Raw genomic sequence first — 5,621 nt, 5'->3', positions numbered from 1 at the left:
GGGTGTGTTTTCAGTCATGCCGCGGCACTTGCTAGGGTTGGGGCGCGGCCGTCCCGCTCAGCCGGACACAGGGCGCTCTGCCCATCGTCGACACTTCTCGCCAGCCTGGCTGTCGGAAATCTTGGCGATGCCACAAGCATTTGCGGGTCTGTCATAGGGGCTGCCATCCACGCAGGGCGCACCGCCGTTACCTGGGCCTCAGGACCGCAGTCGGGACGAATATGCCCCAGCAAGTCGTCGATGGCTTTGTGCGTGTGTTACCGCCTCTTTTCGATCCTCGTTGTGGACAGGACAGGGGGCCGGAAAGCAATTTCTTTGTTTATTGTTTTCATCGCAGTGAAATTCACATCATACGTACGATTCATTCAGTGGTGTCGGACACAACGTCAAGCGACCGTCGTCTCCGTCGAGTTCCAGAACGTTCTCATCGCCCCAAAAGAAGACTTCGCACCCCTTAGGTAGTCCTTGCCCGTTACCTCTTCCTTCAGCCCCTGGCGAGCACTAATCTGTTTTCTGCCTCTGTGGATTTGCCTATAGAATGCAATTTCTTACTGTCACCTTTAAGCTTTGATGAGTTACGACAGGATATTCCCAATTCCCTACCTCGTACTTCGTAAATAGAGAGAAGAGAGATCAATAAAACTTACCTGGTAGGTAGGTGCGTCAGCAAACCGCTTACAGGGTAGAGGTGAATAGATAACTAAATCTGTAACGATATTTATTCAAAACAGAATCATTGTGAGAGGGAAGCGATGGGAATTGGAATCAAGGGGAAGCATGTTGGGCTGAAATATTTCATTCAGTTCTTCTCCTTGAACCGCGTCCGTGACGGTTATTCCGAAAGCGAATCTCGGTCGAGAGGGGACACGGTTCCTGTGTCCATGTCACCACCACCGGAGGGAGACCCGACCTGCCCTGCCATACTTGCCAGCCCGTGACCTGGTCCCCAACCTGTGACCTGTGGGCTCAGCTGAGCGAATCGGGGCCAGAACATCTGCCTTGACGCAAGTGTCCCCAGAATGGACGCTGAGCCATGACAAGCGTGCAGCTCTGTGACAAAGGACCAGACGGTGCATCCGGAGGGGATCTGATCGAAGAGAGAACCAAGCGTGTATCCGGCAGAGGCGGGGGACGATGGCAGCGCCACCTGCCAGACGAGCACCATGACGTGGCCCAGAGGAGAAGATCGACAGGCAGCAGAAGCCCCTGGTCGAGCTGAATCCCGACGCCCCGTGTGCCGGGGCCGAGCATGGAGCCCCCGCTGACCGTGCGCTGCGGAAACCTTGCATCTGCGCCATCGGAGTCCAAGGAGGAGGAAGCCACAGGTCGCATGACGGGGTCGGGCGTCCCGTGGTCTCTGAGAGTGAGCTGAGGGATCCGCTGCTTTCATCAGACCCCACATTCCCCCGGTCCCCTGGGGGTCTTGTTGGAATCACAGGTTTGTGGGACACACACACACACACACAGAGCCCGGGAGTCGTCGGGCTGGGAGGGACCCCGGGAATCCACGGGAAGTCGGCCAGTGAAGGGCACGTGGTTCTCAGTCCCCACCTGGGACGCCGCGGTGAGGTCCACGAATCCCGCGGTCGGCGAAATGGTCGCCTGAGTCCAGAGACGGCGCGAAGGGCTGTCTGCGCCCTTCTCGATGCCGGCACCACGGGGCGCCGAGAGCCAGCACGGAGACGGTGTTTCCGCGGCGCTGGCCCCAGACCGGGGAGACGGGGTAGCTGCGGGCATCGCGAGGCTGGACGCACGGCTTTCGGGCAATTCTGCTGCTCGGTTTTTGGGTCGAGGGGACTCAGATGTCGCCTCCATTGGCGGAATCCCTCGAGGCCGGGAGCGTTTCGGGGTTGAGATCAGCCGTGTCTTGGCCACGTAGGGGCAGCCTGCGTGATGCCAGGTGGCTCCTGACTGTCTTTGTTCACAGACGCTTCCAGGTCAGTGGTTGATAAACAGGGGTTCGGGGGTGCCCCATGGGGACGCAGAAAGGTGATCTGCTTGACTGTGGAAGAATATTGAACATGGGCTTCAATGTGTCATAACAAGGCACATGAAAAAAAAAATGTGAACACAGTGGTTCTCGACTTGACTTCCTCTTTCTGCCTCTGAGAAAACGGTTCATTTTCCTTCTTTTTTGAGTTTTGGGGACCCGCCACGCACTTTCACACCCTTTTCTGACTGACGAGGATTTCCCTACTTCCACAATTTTATTTCCGTGGGGATTTTTGGAGAAACGAGAGTCTGGCCGACATCTCGGGCGAAGCCGTCTCTGCACGTTTTCACGACCACTCCCGATGTCGGTTTTAGGCCGTCGCCGGGGACGTGGACGACAGAGCTCACGTTAATTTCATTAAGGACAGCACGTCTGACGAGGCTGACGATGGCCCGACACTCGTTAGGATAATGATGCTTTCGCCATCGCAATTGTGGAACGTTCCCAAAGGGGAACAGCGCAGGACTCACACAGAGTTAACTCCACGGAGACAACGGACAGCGCCGATGGGTGTCTTGGCACCGTCCCTCCAGCGGACGCCCTGTCTCCACCATTTCCCCGCCGCCTCCCGCCCGTCCCCGAGGGACATCTGCGTTCTCCAGGCGGGGCCTCCGTGCCTTCCAGGATGTGGAGCAGGGGCCAGGCTGCCGTCTCGAGTGGTTCTGTCTACACTGCAGGGCTTCCTGGGAGCTGCCGGCCCACGTGGCTGGCGTCGGTGGCCGGTGAGCTGCACGGCCCGGCCAAGGGCAGACGGCGCTTCTGACTCCGAGGGTACCAGCGTCGCACCCTCTGGCGAAGGGCTGCGGTGTCTTCCAGCCCATGCGCCCTAACGAAGCCTGTCCCGTCTCATGCCCCACGCCCACCAGGGGCCCCAGGCTCCTGTTACCGTCTGTGCCACGGAGAATCTAGCGAGGCTGGAACGCGACACACCTGGACCCTCTCTGTGCCACGCAGTCTCGCCATTCAAAGGCATCAGGGACAGGCGGCTGGCTTCCCAGTGCGCACGGCGTGGGAGGTTCCCTCCGCTTTGCAGGACCAGCCTTTGTAGGCGTCCGAGCCCCACGGGCTGCAGGACATCTCGCCCGGGAGAAAAACAGCCACGGCGGGGTGGTGGGAGCGACCTCACAGGACAGGGAGCCCACAGAAGGGTGCAGGGCGCGTGCACCTCTGCGCCCGTCTGCACCCCGTAAGAATAGGAAACGGTGCTGGCTGCGTGCCTGGGGTTCGGACGGCAGAAACGGGTCACAGCGGCTGCCAAGACTTCTTTGTTTTAGAGCGAAGTCGACGTGACTTTTTTCCTAGGGGACGGTTGGCAATGTCTAGAGACAGTGTTGACGGTCACTCAAGGACTTGCGGGATATTAGCCCAGTGTGGGCTGCTGCAAAGCTTTGGTCAATGCCCAGAATCACAAGGGGGAGAGTTCTGGACGCTCTCACCTTAGAGCTACTTGAATCAGTTTTTGAGTGGAGCCTGGAAACAGGCATTCTTAGAAGTCTCCCTAAGTCATCCTGATGTAGCCAGTCTGTAAAACTGTCCTGGAATCTCTTCTATGGAGGACGGAAGAGGAAGAGAGGCAGGCTCCTTGCCCAAAGAGGGTTTACAATCCCACAGAGTCCAGGATTTGCCCATGAAGCATTATCATATAATGAAAACCGTTGTAGCTTAGGATGAATGAGCTTGCTTCTTAGTGAGATAATGAAAGCGTGCTTTGTCAGCTTGACTGTGACAGATGGAGAGGTTGAGCCTACCTTAGAAACAGACCGTTCTGAAGGAAAGACTGAGATGGCTTCATGAGGACATAGGTGAAGAACGAAACTGTGCATTAAGTAGAAGTAGGGTGATGAGTATTTAAACTTTAGATTATCCTAGTGCACGAGGAATGGAGATTCTGCTTTGTCATCTATCATCTGTCTCTCTCTCTCTCTCCCTCTCTCTCTCTCTCTCTCATCTCTCTATCCAAAGGTCCCAGCATGCACATCGCCCTTGCACAATGAGACCCACACAGTAGCTTTTCGCGAGCTCCTCCCCGAAACTGGACCCACGTCGTGAATCTGGACTCTAGGGTGTCCTGTTCCGTAAAGGGCCAGACGGCAGATGGTTCGGGCTTCGTGGGCCGGTTGGCGTCACACTCCTTCGTGGTCACGTGACAGCGGCCACCGGCAACAAGACGCGGATGGGATTTTCTGCACACTTCCTGCACAGTGGACGGCGGGCTGCGTGTGGCTGGCGTCTGGGACACACTGCTGATTGTCTGCGAAGCCCCTGTCCCCGTAAACGCCTGACTATGTGCGGCCGCGTGCCTGTGCTCGGACGAGGACGGCTTCAGGGCTGAGTCGCGGTATAAATGCAGACGACCGTCTCAGCAGGGCGTAGGAGGTGGGGTGACCTGCTCTGTTGGGCTCGTCCCTCACGGACGCCCTGGGAGGATTTGTTGGCATAGACGCAGGGGAAGAAGGCCCGGAGCTGGTGGACGCCGAGATGACGTTCCCTCGCAGTCTTTAAGGATTCTTCTGCGTGTGATAGAGGGCAGCAGCAGTGCACACGCACGCACACGCACACACACGCACACACACACGGGCACACGCACGCACACGCACACACACGCACACGCACACGGGCGACGACGCGATGCACTGCCTCCCCTAAGGGAGAGCTGAGAGGCTTTCCGGGAGAGCTCCCTCAGAGCTTTCCGGTCTCGCCCACCGCCCGACTGTTCTGTGTGTGTCCCCGAGTTGTTGGCTGATGTGCACGGCCCTCACCTGCATCCGCACCTCTTCTGAGTGCCAGATCCTCACGCACACGGCTGCCAGGGAAGGGGAAAGAAGCTCGTACAGAGGTGTGTGCATGAGTCTGATGCACGTGGCCTCCCGGGGCCACGCGCCGAGGCCTTGGGAGTGGCCCAAGGGGACAGACTCGCGTCCAGCTCTGAAGCCTGGCGCAGGCTTAACTGTCACACAGCTCGTGGATTCCGAGAGGGGGAACGATGTAGAAAGGGGGCCAGTTAAGTGGCTGCTGTATCACCCGAGACTTTGGTACTTAAGGTCAAGTCTCTAGAACGGAGGGAAGAGACAGAAGGGCAGCTTGAGAGGTGTCCCGCAGAAGGGCCACCCCATGTGCTGACCGGCCAGGGTGAGGGACAGGAGCGAGCGTCACCGGGGGCATCGCTTTGTGCCGAGGCTGCCGACCTGTTGGGACAGGCAGAGGGCGGGCCGGGCCGCTGGTTCGGCTGTGGGCACATGCCAGGGGTGAGTCCCTTGATGCCAAAACGTATTGTCTGATTCGGCTGGCACTTGTTCATCTTATCTCTAAGCCTGGTTCCACACCCCAAAGTAATGCATTTTTTTTTAAAGACAAACTCCAATATTCTCTTTATTATAGAAAAAAAAAAAATAGACAAACGCCCGAGTTGTACAGGAAGCAGCACAGAGTCACCGTGCCTGGGAAGATCCGAGGGCCCGGCCAGCCAGCGGGGCGGTGACAGCTGCGTCCCCCAGCACAGCTTCAGATGTCACGGGTCCTTTAAGAAGCCGAGGCCAAGCACAGGCACGCATGTCCCTGGATGGGATTTACTGTAACTGCTCGCTCGAAGCAAAACACTTAGGGCTGGAATTTCAGTTGCTGATAATGA

Source organism: Pteropus alecto, unplaced genomic scaffold (assembly GCF_000325575.1).
Source record: "Pteropus alecto unplaced genomic scaffold, ASM32557v1 scaffold96, whole genome shotgun sequence".
NCBI lineage: Eukaryota > Metazoa > Chordata > Mammalia > Chiroptera > Pteropodidae > Pteropus > Pteropus alecto.
The sequence above is the reverse complement of the archived record's forward strand: the minus strand, read 5'-3'. Positions refer to the sequence as shown.